Raw genomic sequence first — 14,739 nt, 5'->3', positions numbered from 1 at the left:
TTGCTACAATGTAAAGTAGTGAGTGTACAGCTTGTATAACAGTGTAAATTTGCTGTCCCCTCAAAATAACTCAACACACAGCCATTAATGTCTAAACCGCTGGTTGAGAACACCACTAAGTGAAAATGTCCAAATTGGGCCCAATTAGCCATTTTCTCTCCCCGGTGTGACTCATTAGTGTTACAAGATCTCAGGTGTGAATGGGGAGCAGGTGTGTTAAATTTGGTGTTCTCGCTCTCACTCTCTCATACTGGTCACTGTTAGTTCAACATGGCACCTCATGGCAAAGGATCTGAAAAAAAGAATTGTTGCTCTACATAAAGATGGCGTAGGCTATAAGAAGATTGCCAAGACCCTGAAACTGAGCTGCAGCATGGTGGCCAAGACCATACAGTGGTTTAACAGGACAGGTTCCGCTCAGAACAGGCCTCGCCATGGTCGACCAAAGAAGTTGAGAGCAGGTGATGGACTGGCCAAGCATGTCTCCAGACCTAAACCCTATTGAGCATCTGTGGGGCATCCTCAAACGGAGGGTGGAGGAGCGCAAGGTCTCTAACATCCACCAGCTCCATGATGTGGTCATGGAGGAGTGGAAGAGGACTCCAGTGGCAACCTATGAAGCTCTGGTGAACTCCATGCACAAGAGGGTTAAGGCAGTGCTGGAAAATAATGGTGGCCACACAAAATATTGACACTTTGGGCCCAATTTGGACATTTTCACTTAGGGGTGTACTCACTTTTGTGGCCAGCGGTTTAGACATTAATGGCTGTGTGTTGAGTTATTTTGAGGGGACAGCAAATTTACACTGTTATACAAGCTGTACACTCACTACTTTACATTGTAGCAAAGTGTCATTTCTTCAGTGTTGTCACATGAAAAGATATAAATGTGAGGGGTGTACTCACTTCTGTGAGATACTGTATTTTTTTTTTATGTGCAATGGAAACTTAAACTTAAAGCTATTAAAAAGACTTTAACCAAAATATAAGATATATAAATAAAATAAATATAATATATATTATTTAAAAGAAAAAAAATGAGTTTTTATAAAAAGGTTTATAAAAAAGAAAAACACTGGGAAAATGCATTTAGAAAACTAATCTCTATCATCATCATTTATTATTACAATTTATTTTATATATTTATTTAACAAAATGTACATAATGGACACTCTCTTTATGTTTTTTATTTTTGTATTATTATTATTATTGTCTTTCTTTCTTTATTTTTTTATGTGCAATTGAAACCTGTTCTATGGGGACTAGATTTCTTTTTAGGTACAACTAAAATTATAATAAAAAGACTTTAACCAAAATATTAGATATATTATTTAAGAGGGAAAAAAACACAGATTATGTTTTTTAAAAAGGTTAAAACATTGGGAAAACAAATTTGCCTGTTTACCAGGTTCCACAGAATTCCCCTTTCAACTCCACATTTAAAACATCCCATTTGCCCCTTTCTTAGTTTCAGCCCACTAGTTCCTGGACAGGATCAGCCGGAGAGAGGAGGGACCGTTGTTGTTTACCTGTCATGGCCTGCCTGGCCTCCGCTCTTCAGTGCTTCTCCCCTGGGCTCTTCCAATCTCCTCCGTTGTTCCCGCAAGAACAATCCCATTTCACTTGGTTCTTCTCAAACTAGCCGGGGTCTCGGGAGGCTCTCAATTAACTAGCTAGTCAGCGCTCCACACGAGATGCCAGAGCAATGCTGCGGAAAGGAACAGAAGTAGGATATCAAACAGACTGCAAAACAGCTCCCAAAGGGTGATAATGTGGATGATAATTCACAGTTTAGTTTTATGAAGCTTCTAAGACCCATGTTTTCTTATATTCTTTGTAAAGCTGCTGTGCTTTATTTCACCACCATTAAATGGAACTGCAATGACTCAGGTTTCTCAAACACTTATACTTCTGCTAATTGGTCAGTCAAACAAGTAGCCCGTCCCCAACATTTTTCAGCAACATAAAAATGAAATATTTAATTATCATATTAGTGCCAAAAAAGTGCATAAAAATAATATAACGTATAATATATAATGTATAAAACACTTTAATTAACATTTAAAGCAAAAAGATTAAAGGTTTAACCATCCTGATAATGTAATGAAGAAAAAAGAAAATCATTCTCATCAAAAAAGCGAAATTCTTAAAAAAAAAAAGATTTTGAACTAAAGTTAAAGAAAAAATATGGAAGTTTATTTATGATATAAGACAAATGCAAAGACAATGACACTGTTGTAATATCCAACAGAAAACATTTTAGCAACATAATGCAAAAACATTTTCCTCTGTAAAAATGACATTAACCTCTTGAAAACACATTGTTTGCTAAATTACTTACACTTTTATTTTATTTTATAACGTATACAAAGTTAAAGGTGGTTAAACCATCCTAAGAATGTAATGAGAAAAAAGAATGAAATGCCTGAAAAATGTTTTTAAACAAAAGTGAAATTAAACATGCAATGCAGAAACGTTTTCATCAGCATTTTTCAATGTTTCCAAAATTATTTACATTTTATTAAAATGGCCATTTTTTCAATGACATCGTATCTCTGTCAGGTTCTAGACTGCACACTGTTTCTGGAAATGGACTTATGGGTACTTTCTGATGTCACATTGACCCCCCTTCCTGCTTCAAATCAAGCCATAAATCACGGTGGCGACATCGCTGTCTTTAAAAAGATTTCAAAGTGCATTCTTGTAAGAAAATGAAAGCATGACCTAGAAGCAAAAAACAGTCTTATTGTAAGAGAGAATGATTGAGTGATACTCTACAAGTAAAACTTTTGCTGCTGCATGAAACAGTCTTTGAAGGTTGCAACATGAGTTTCATTTGTTCAATGGAAAGGAAAGTTAATGGATTTGAATGACATAATTAAGCAGTTAATTGAATCCAAAAACATCAATAGCTTTGATATGCCTCTCAAACTATTATGTCCTTTTAAAGCAATTGATCCATGTAACAATACAACACTCTATAAATTTATTTCAGCGCATTTCAGGGTAAAAATATCTGAAAGTAAGATAATATGCTCTGGCTATTATTATTACATCTGTATTGTTGTGGCCATAAGTATTAATATCTAACTCTTACAGCAAAATGATCACACCAATAGTGTCATTTTACTGTGAAGTAACTAAATATTTTTGCTGATTTCTACAAAGTCTACAATATTGCTTTGGCCTGTGATATGAATTTGTGATATGAATTTGAATTCCCCTCCCTATGATGAACATGTTTTAAAATCAAAATTCATTTTTTTCTCAGGTTTAAAGGCAAATTAAATGTGATTAACCCTTTAAGACCTGCCATAGAGCAATTCCGCCAGAGTATATCTTAGTATTTTCACATGCTGTGCTGTCATTCTTTTGAGTATTTTCAAATGCCATATATCAATACAATCCTTACACCTCCAATTTGAAGGCTGTGTATGTAAGAAATCCATAATTACTAGATAAATAGCTCAAAAGTGCAATAAACCAACAAAAATATGAAAATCGATTTTTTTTTTCCAACATATTTTACTAAATACAGAAATATCACAAATGTCAAACCTCAAACTTGTCAATGTAAAAAACTTGCATAAAACACTTTGAACCTACATACAATTGATTTGGACTGATTACATAAATTCGTTTGTGAGATACACTCATTTTTATAAACGTGCGTTGTGAAGTCAAACCGATAATATATTGCTTTTGAGAGCAATATTGATTGAACAACTACAAAAGATAATGTAAAATAATCAGTTACACTACTCTAAAATCTGTAATTTATCATAACTAAAAATGCAAAAAGGCTGTGATAACACTTGTGACAATTCCTGACTAGAATATATGTGGCATGCCTCACAGATGAATGGAGTGCATTTGAATTTGTGGGGTAAAAAAATATTACATTTTGCTTTTGAGAGCGATGTTGATAAAAAAAAAAATACATAAAGAACATCTCAGTTATTCTTGTGTAAAAACAAAACAAAACAAATACATAAAACAAAAATAAACCCCACTAGAAACAGATTCTGGAGCAGTTGAGCAGTCGGAGAGTTCCTCGTCGTCGCACGCGAGTAACGTTAGTAGCTCAAAAACCTCCGCGTGCATGTACTTATGTTTTCATGCAGTCGTAACATTATGCACGTGAGTGTGTGATTGTGCTTGCATTTGTAAAGGTGCATTTGTGTGCATGTGTGAAAAAGAAAAAAAGCAACAGATTGCAATGATAAATAAATAAGAGTGATGAATAGAACGCAGCAGCAGCAGTAGTACATACGTACAGCAAATGAAAGTCAAATGTCGCGGCTTGTGACGTCACCACATGAGACACACCTTGGGGTCATAGTGCACAGAACGTGATTACGTCATAGTAGACGTAGTAAAAGGTATCTAGCAACCGCTAGCAACCTCAGATCTATAGAACATGTGTGCAAAGACGTGCAATGTTATTTTTAGTGTATTTTGTTGTATACGCATTTTATGCAATTTGTGCAGACTCGTTAGAGGGTGAAAACAATGCAACAGGAGCATGCTGTAGACTTGATCTGACTGTGTAACGTCTCTGATTTTGAATGCAAAAATAATTATTGCGCTACCCTTTTGGTTTTGGTTTCTATTGACTTTTAAACAGAGGCACGCAAACCGGAGCGCTCCCGTCGGTTTTATAGGGTTAAAGCATCCAGAGAATGTAATGAAGCAAAAATATAATTTTCATGAATAGCATTAAATTCTTGGGGGGGGATCAGTGACTCAGTAAACCCCCCCAAAAATATCAGATAATTTGTACTTTTCATGTCAAATGTGAAATGGTATAACACCAAGAAAAATACATGATATGCATGATTCAAATACTTTTTACCTTATTAAAATATTGCCTAATGATTACAATTGTTTGCACAATTACAAGACAACACGGTGGAAATAAAAAGCTGAAGGATTGATGGTTAGTTTACCAACTTTAAGGTATTTTTGCTATATATATATGTTTTTTTTTTTACAGTATTTGGAAATGTTGATATTATAAAACAGATTCAAGTCATTTGATCGAACAGGATGCAAAGTTTTAAAGTAACAAACCAACAAACACATCACAGAATCCATCAAACCCACTCTTACTACTTACTAATGCTTGAGCTGCTGTTTTCCCTCTAAAATGATGTCACTTCCTGGAGAATCATGTCTTCCTCTTAGTTAAAGGGATATTACAAATGGTTTGGTTTAGTTAGCCCTTGCTGGTAGATGTTGTAACTACACCTTCCATCTGCAAAACAGCAACTTTCTCCATTAACAGCCATGAAATATATATATTGCAAGCAATACATAAGTCACAAATATTGTATTACAGTTGTTGTCAAAAAATGTAAATGATTATTAATTAAAACTACAATTATTTCCATCTTTACAAATTTTGAGTGTAATATTTATTCAATATTTTAAAATATATACTGTACGTTGGTGACATGAAAATATATAAAATACATGAAAATACCATCACTACATTCTTTCAGACACTTGCAGCAATGCTTCTAGCTGTTCCTTCACCCTCTCCTCACCCAGAACGCACACGTCAGAATCTGTCTTCATCTACATCACTTGTGTCCCAGCCGCCCCATCTGTCAAAGCCGGATCTCATCCTCTGTGCCAACCCGGAGAAATGGAGGAGGAGCCAAGGAACTAGCTGAAAGACAGAGAGAAGGTAAGAAAGAGATGGCAGTAATTTCATTCTGCATCTTTCTGCTTCTCCATGTTGACTTTTATTAGAGGATCAATATTGTGGGAGTTGCAGGCAGATCCATGAGATGGAAAAGTCCTGTAATCACAGATGAAGTGTATCGGCTGTCACTGTCAAAACCCACCCCGGAGTTTGACTCACGCAGCCTGACTGACCAACCCGCTGACCTCTGGACCCGAAGGCATCACAAATGACATCTCTCTTTAATATTTCAGTTGCTTCTCTTACACAGAAACAACGATGCCCGAGATACCAAAGTCTGAACACCCTATTCAACCCACCAGTGCTTTAGAAATCAAACAGAGCAAAGCAGAAAATGCATATCAACACACACACACACAAAAAAACGTTATAAATGTTATAAAACATTGTGGGAACACTGTTTTGAAGTGTTTCTAAAACATTGACATGGTTAGAATGTTATTTAAAGGTTACAAAAACGTTTCTTACAATATTCTACTAACTTTATTTTCACCCAAAATGTAATTGTTATTAGTTTTTTGAACATTTGTGACCCTCTCTGTGAAATCCAGGCTAAAGTCTCAAAATCTAATTATGAGATAACAAGCATCAAAGTTGGATTTCAACCATTAATTTCACTATAATTTCAATCTTTGACATGGCCTTACTCAGTCAATATTAAAGATATGAAGGTTACAATTTCACAGAATGTTATTTACCTTATGAAGGATGATTTTGTGTAGAAAACAGTAAATCACAGAGAGCGTCACATTTATTTTGAATATTCTACTAAAGTTAAAATGTCTAGATTTCCTTGTTGTGATTAGAGCATTTTTCATAGGTGACTAAAATGCTCTACTCATTTTTATTCTTACCCAAAATATATCATTATTTGAACATTTATTTTTTAATATTCTAGAACGTTTTCTCTCAACATTATGAGAACGTTTACCAAGTGCAAATAACATCATAAGGACATTACCAGAATGTTGTTCTAAGAAAGTTTTCTCTCAACATATATCAAATATTAATAAAGTTCCATAAACATTACTTTAAGAACGTTTTGTCATAACATTTATATGACGTTAGTGTGAGAACGTCTCTCTATTGTCAAATCTATTGTTTATTTTTCCTGAGGAAACTAGATAATTAAACTTTTGCATTTGGCAGCTTACACAGCATTCAATTAAATCCATTCAAGTATATAATCAACTCACATATTCGCAGGGAATCGAACTCACAACCTATCGTTGCTACTGCCATAATTTACTGTTTGGCCTACAGTAACATACTAATATACCTCCAGTAAATCGATCATAAAAATTACAATATTTCCCTCTAGGTCGGAGCAGAGACATAACCGAGCGAAGACGTCCTTTAAAATGATTCCTCGTCTGATATTATTCACCGGCTGCTGTCAGAGGCTCTTCGGAGGTTTTCTGTCGTTAAGTGCTGATCAGATCCGGTTTCTTCAGCTAGTTGAGACGAGATAAAATCAGCTGCTGATTGCGGTGGGTCCGTTTTTCTGGTGTAAAAAGCATGCTGTATAGATGGAGTTTGGTTAGGTTTTGCTCAGTCTGTAAATTATACCGTGTCTATTAGAGAGTCGACTTATTAAAGACATTTCTATTTTTGAGGCGCAGTCTGTTCAGATTAGTCTTGCACAACCACAATGTGACGTTATCTAGCACCACCAAAGTTAGCGGAACACCTCGAACTATATGATATGATATAATTGTGATTCGTAAATCTAGAATAGCGTGATAAATAATAACAATACCCATATTTTGTAGACAGTCAACGGTCGCCTGTAACGGAAAACGCTCGCGATGAGTGCCGTTGCTATGGTTACCTCCTGAATCTAACGCTTTTTGGCGCCAGGAACCCAAAACGTAAACGAATTTATTTATAATCTGTAAATCTGTGTCTGTAATCTTTGTTTTTTTAATACATTATATTCAACTATTATTACCTGTAATTTGCACATTTTAAAATTCCTAAGATTATAATTTCCAAATATAAGAAGGAAACAATTAAATCTTAATTACAATACTCAAATTAAATCTTAAAAAAAGTAAATATGCACTTTTTTTTATCAGCTCTAATATTTTTCATTAAATCTAAATATATCTTCGCAAGCGCAGTCTTTATAAAATTACTTTTTATAAATTATTATGAATGACTGGAACATTATTGCTCAAAAGATAACCCAGTTTTTAAATGATGCTACTCAGAGATCATGCACTTTGAGTCAAGGTTAATGTCTCTTTCTGACAACCTTCCTTCATTCCTTCATTCATGCCCACCTGTCCCTCACTGATCATTCACTCTCTTTTATCACTTGTTTTCTCTCTTGTCATCCTTCTCGCTTTCTCTGTGCTATAAGTACCATGGTACTGAATGTATAATTCATACCTGCTAATGGGGGCCCGGTGCTGTAGAACCAGAGCCCCAGGTATCAGATCTCCGCTCTGGTCACCGGACACCGTGCTGTATGCAGTAACGTATACTTTAATTACGGCTCCGGTGGAAGCAGCTCAGGCTCAGGTGTCCGGTGACTTTGGGAATGTGTCAGTGGCCCGAGATGACAGCTGTGAGGGCTGAAAATGTGCGGATAGAGAAGGTGTGGGTTAAATATTATGCGCTGAACTACTGCATCCGTTTTGGAAGACATCAGTCAAACATTTGTAGGTGGAAATGTGGGATTAAGTTACAAAAAAATTTACCATACGAGCTGACAAATATATGTTTTAGAAATGTTTTACCAACGTTTCCATTAAGTTATGAAAATGTTATTTTTGCATGTTCAGTGAAAATTCAAAGTGTCGAGTTTTATTATTAACATAAAAACAGAACTTATAGACCAGATAGCTTTGAACAAACATTCTATTAATGTTTTGTTTGTTCATAACTTTGAAAGAACCTTGCCAACGTTTCCATTAAGTTATGAAAACATTATTTCTGAATGTTCTTTGAACATTTTTTACAACTTATGTATATATATATATATATATATGTGTGTGTGTGTGTGTGTGTGTGTGTGTGTGAACGTTAAGGGAACATTATAAAATGTAACTTTTTTAACATTTTCGGAACATTCTGATACAATTAGTAACATTTTTTTTTAAAAAGCGTTAGATGAATATTCAACTAAAATGTGACCCTGGACCACAAAAGCAGTCTTAAGTCGCTGGGGTATATTTGTAGCAATAGCCAAAAATACATTGTATGAGTCAAAATTATTGATTTTTCTTTTATGCCAAAAATCATTAGGATATTAAGTAAAGATCATGTTCCATGAAGATATTTTGTAAATTTCTTACCGTAAATGTATGAAAACTTAATTTTTGATTAGTAATATGCATTGCTAAGAACTTCATTTGAACAACTTTAAAGGTGATTTTCTCAATATTTAGATTTTTTTGCACCCTCAGATTCCAGATTTACAAATAGTTGTATCTCAGACAAATATTGTCCGATCATAACAAACCATTCATCAATGGAAAGCTGATTTATTCAGCTTTCAGATGATGTATAAATCTCAATTTCGAAAAATTGACACTTCAGACTGGTTTTGTGGTCCAGGGTCACAAATGATTTAGAAATAAAACGTTCTATGAAAGATGTTTTGTGCTAATGTTTTGAGAACATAATTAAAGACAGATTTTTTTGAATGAGCATTCTTCATTGACCGCCAGAATGTTTGTACAAAAAAAATGAAAAACTTCAAATTATTTTATATATGACGAAATTCACATCAAAAGTAAATCTGTAAGTAAAATAAATGAAAACTTCATTCACATAGAACTTTAATAGTATCTTACTAATACTAAAATATAAGCTGTTAAAGACAGTTTACTCTTTGGTTTGTGTAAATACAAACAGAAACTGAAAAGAGAAAAACCTAGAGCGAGAAAAGAGAAAGAGTGTGATCATTTTCTCTCCTTTTTGGCCCGTAATCTTTTTTAAAGCTGATTAAATATTTAGCGAGCCGAGGGAGTTGGCCCGGCGTGCAATAATGATTGATGGCTGGACGGGAGTGCAGAAGTTAGCACTAAAAAACATGCGATCAGGTTACGGTCCTTATCAATGTCACACCCATTAGTGTCTCCTAATAGTAACCAATCACTCGCAGCGTCGTCCTCAATTTCCTTCAGGACGCTTGGAAACGCTCCTCAGCGTTACTCATCCTGCTCTTTGCTTTCATTTCTCTTTCTCTCTGAGCTGTCATGCTTCAGTCCCAGTTGAAAGACTCGTGTCTGTCACATTGTGGTCTCTGTGATGTTATACGGTGGTGTTGCTGGCTGTAATATTGTAGATCGAGCTGTCATTCTGAGTTATAAAGGACAGAGCTGTCTTTATCTCAGTCACTATAAGGTTTAGTCCGGTTACACACATCTTCTCTAGCATTGGTTTGAAACATCTAGTTGAAAACTGATTTAAATTAGTGCAATTTTTGGGAACACAAGACTCAGCTATAATGCAATTTGAACTTTAAGGGTCAAAAAGAGTGTTTTTCATTAGTGTTAGGTGAGGGCAAGTTGTCACATATTGACATATTGTAATTTTATTCATTTTATTCATTTCTTCAGCCCAAAACATTGCACAAACATGAGATTTTTGTGTGCCACATTTTCTGTATTTTAAGAAAAACAATATTTTTATTTACCAATGACGCATTCAATTGATCAGAAGTTACAGAAAAAAAGATTTCTGCTTCAAATAAATGCTGTTCTTTTGAACTTTCTATTCATCTGTGAATCCTGAAAAATAAAATGTTTCAAAGTTTCCACAAAAATATGAATCCGTTTTCAACATGGATAATATTAGAATAATTTCTGAAGGATCATGTGACACTGAAAATTCAGCTTTGCATCATGTGAATAAATTATATTTTAAAAGATATTCACACAGAAATCATTTATTTTCAATTGCAATAATATTTCAAAATTTTACTGTTTTTACTGTATTTTTTTGATTGAATAAATGCAACCTTGGTGAGCGCAAGAGACTTCTTTCAGAAACATTTAAAAAACTGAGTAATGTGAGTAATATTATCTAAATGATCTAAACCAGATTTTCTATGTTCTACAGCTATTCTAACATATAGCATAGATAACATATTTAAATTTGCTTATTTACTATATATTTACTTATAGAAAAAAAAAGAAAAATAACTTTTTTTCTTTGTATCTTGATATTGGCAGGATTGTTGTACAATATTGGCAAAGTATCCATATATAATAATAAATGTGCAGAATCTGAACATGCACTGATATTTTGGCTTTGTGCTGTAACTCTATGATGTTTGCGGTGAGTGTGTACTGTTGGGTCGGTGTGTGGCACAGCGGCGGGTGGCACCGGCGCAGCAGATATTGGCTCTCGCCCACAGTCTGTCGGCTTGGGTGGCCGGCCTGCTCCTGTGGTTAGAGGTTTCAGACGTTTCCAAACCTTCCCTGAACCACACTGGCCTCTGGTGAGCCGCAGCGTCCGTGAGGTGTAGAGTGACAGCAGACACGCACACACACTCATTCACACATTACACTTCAGCTTCAATCAACACACTGTTAAAGAAAACAAAAAGATAAAAAAGTAGATTAAGTCAATTTCAACTAAAAGTAAAATGAAGAACATGATGCATACAGCAATATATATATATATATATATATATATATATATATTTTTTTTTTTTTTTTTATATTTCTAAAATATACACAAAAATGGCAAAAAAATTTTTGCTAAAACATGTTCCAAAATACATGTACATAAATATATTTTTACCAATATATTTTTGGCCAAAATATATTTCATATATTTAGTATATTTTGCCCTCCATATATTTCCAAGAAAATACATTCACATATGTCACGTTTTTTGTTGTCTATAACATGTAAGAGTATATGACCAATTTGAATAAAAAATGAATAAAACCTAAATGTTGGCTACTGTAAGATTGGAAATGTATTTTCTTGCCCATGAAATACATTTTGAAATATATTTTGATGCATGAAGGTTGAAACTAAATATATTTTAAATTTTATCTTCACTGTTTACAACATATATTTAGCATATATTTAAAATATGTTTTGGCCAGATTGATTGATTGATTTGATTTTTATTTATTTTTTTATGTATGGTTATGTATGATATTGAAGCATGTGGCAAAAATATTAAAATCACTGTAACACAGACCAAGAGTTACATTTGATTTCATAAAACAGCAATATGATAAAATACATCTATATTTATTAATAATAATTAGTATTAATGCTAATTAACAATAAATAATTATTTCACCAAATAAGTAGATAATATGTACACAAAAACAAAACAAAAAAACAACTGGTGTAGGATTGTATCTTCGAAACCATTTTCACACAGAAATTGCTAAAAAAAAAAAGAATTCACAAATAATAAAAGAAACGAGCAACACATTGAATTAAATGTGCAATTAACTAATTAAACTAAAATCATTTTTATAGTGTGTTATAATGAAGCATGTTGTAAAATACTTTAATGTGCTAAAAATACTGTAACAACAACTACTTCTACAAAACAGCAGCATATGGCAATGTGATAAATTACACGTATGTTTGATAAATTACTATATTTATGATTAATGCTTATGAACAATAAACAATTATTTTGCCAAATAATTAGTTCGATGGCTGTCTGTGGTTGCCGGGCAACATGCCCCATTAAAATAGAATTCAATTAAAATTCAGAACGTGGATCATCCAATCAGATTTTAGAGCCAGAACTACTTTCATAAAATAATATATAAGGTACTACAGTATTAATAAATGTTAAATACACCAAAAAACTTACTGTAGCTTTTTATTTATTCAACAAGGACATATAAAAAGAGAAAAAGAAGGCAAAATTTGAACAGAATATTACAAATAAAATGAATTTATATTGGTATGGGCCTGGACTGGCCTTGCTTTGTACAAACAAACAAATAAATAAAAGTCACAAATAAAATGTCTCACACACATGCAGCAGTTCACACAGAATTCTCAGGTCGTGCCCTTATTGTGTTGCATGGCTTTGGTTTCATCCTGACAAGTGGTAATTGATTCCGCTGTAGGTTGCGCCGGCGGTAAGTGGGGGAGGATCTCCAGTTTCACTGAAAACAAATCGCTCTTTTCTGCGGCCTGACCTTCCCTTCCCTCTTCTGTCCAGACCTCACGCTCGTCTCAATCACTCGCATCCTCAGCATCATGTGTGCTGCTATACAGTCTCTTCTGCTCACCCAAAAATACAGTAATATTGTGAAATATTATTACAATTTGAAATATATTCTATTTGAATATATGTTAAACTGTAATTTATTTCTGTGATCAAAGCTGTATTTTCAGCATCATTACTCAGTGTCACACGATCCTTCAGAAATCATTCTAATATGCTGATTTGCTGCTCAAGAAACATTTCTGATTACCAGTGTTGAAAACAGTTGTGATGTCAAATATTTTTCTGTGATACATTTTATTTTTCAGGATTCACAGATGAATAGAAAGTTCAAGAGAAAAGCATTTATTTGGAATATATTTTTTTTGTATTATTATAAATGTCTTTACTGCCACTTTTCATTCATTTAATGCATTTTTGTTGAATTACAGTTTTACTTTCAAAAAAAAAGTGTAGTTTGTACTTAGTTGTAGTTTGTAGCAAACACATAAAGGTCAAATTTACTATTTTAAAGACTAATTTTAAAAGTTAATTTTAAAATGCAATAAAATGAATAACAAATAAGAAAAAAGTAAAAATAATAAGATAATTAGAATAAAATAATGCAATGCAACACAGCACAGTTTAAAACATGTTCAGTGGTTTAAAATACTGCAGGAAAACCATCAGTTTAAGATGAAGAATAAACTGTTGCTCTTGTTTCTATCTCTCTCACATTGACATCACAAGCAGGACAAGATAAATGAAATCCAACACTGCCCTCTGGTGAAGGACTTCAGCAAATGACCCGGAAAAAGACTAACTTGATTAACCTGAGCTGAGAGGAAAAACATAAAGGCCCGGTTTCACAGACAAGGCTTAGACTAAACCAGGATTAGGCCATGGTTCAATTTGGACATTTAAGTCATTTTTATTAACGTGCCTTAGAAAAAACACTACTGGCGTGCATCTTGAGACAAAATAAAGGCACTGATATGTTTAAGATCAGTCAGTGCAAGATTATTTCAGTTGAAATAGCTCAGAATTACATTTTAGTCTAGTTTTAAGCCTTGTCTGTGAAGGGACATGAATATTGCAAAAAGTTCATTGAATTGGACAGCCTGGGTCTTGGGCTTTGTTCTGGCTCCTCCAGAATCTGGTTTCGACTCTAACACCGTTATACAAACAAACAAACAAACAAACAAGAAAAGGCTACTTTCTTGGCCACGGCAGGGAAACATTTACTTTGTTGAGACAGTGTGTGTCAGGACACGAGTTTTGACGCTGTCTCACAGAAGTGGTGACTGTGTTCTGAAAGGGTAATGAATTGCTGGATGCTCTCAGGTCGGCTTCTCTCTTCCCAGCAACCTTCATTGAGGCTCTGATCCTCGCTCCTGACATCACGGTCAGAGCAAACACAAACTGACACTTCCTGTGTCATTCACTTCCAGCAACGGTTTCTCACCCACACTTTACAGCTTTCATTACTTGCATCCTAAAGTTATTTGCTTTATTAGAGATGCTTGCATATGCAAGGTTCTAGATATGAATGATCATGTGACTATAAAATGGGCCAAAATGCAGGGCTGCGTTTCCCAAAAGCATCGTAAGCCTAAGTTGAAACCAATGGAGCTACGATGTAACTAAGCTTATGATGCCTTTGGGAAACAGCCCAGAATAGACTTTGGCCAATAAAAAAACACACAGATCATCACCCTGGCAACCAATAAAAGTAGAACTTACCAGCTTTTGATGGCTCCTTGTAATGATGTCACTTCCTGCTCCTTATTTCATTTATGACAGTTACATTTTTGTTGTAGGTATACTGCAGTATTGTTAACCAAAACTATAGTAAAACAATTTGAATCATTAATTGAAAT

General features: G+C 34.1%; 1 protein-coding gene across 6 annotated transcripts in view; it reads right to left on the bottom strand.

Annotated features, from left to right (window-relative positions):
- runx1 (RUNX family transcription factor 1) overlaps window positions 1-7,547 on the bottom strand; it is a 121,655-nt gene extending 114,108 nt beyond the window's left edge. For 4 of the 6 annotated variants that reach the window (XM_058761080.1, XM_058761153.1, XM_058761351.1 and 1 more), the window contains exons 1-4: window positions 7,470-7,547; window positions 5,486-5,674; window positions 5,120-5,257; window positions 1,530-1,708 (exon numbers count right to left, since the gene is read on the bottom strand). The gene's annotated coding sequence lies outside the window, so the exon portion shown is untranslated. The remainder of the gene's footprint in view (window positions 1-1,529; window positions 1,709-5,119; window positions 5,258-5,485; window positions 5,675-7,469) is intronic. The other 2 variants (XM_058761281.1, XM_058761558.1) reach the window with 2 other exon arrangements.
- Window positions 7,548-14,739: the final 7,192 nt, after the last annotated feature.

Source organism: Onychostoma macrolepis, chromosome 01 (genome assembly GCF_012432095.1).
Source record: "Onychostoma macrolepis isolate SWU-2019 chromosome 01, ASM1243209v1, whole genome shotgun sequence".
In the NCBI taxonomy this organism is placed as follows: Eukaryota; Metazoa; Chordata; class Actinopteri; order Cypriniformes; family Cyprinidae; genus Onychostoma; species Onychostoma macrolepis.
Note: the sequence above shows the minus strand (reverse complement) of the source record. Positions and strands in the feature narration are given on the sequence as shown.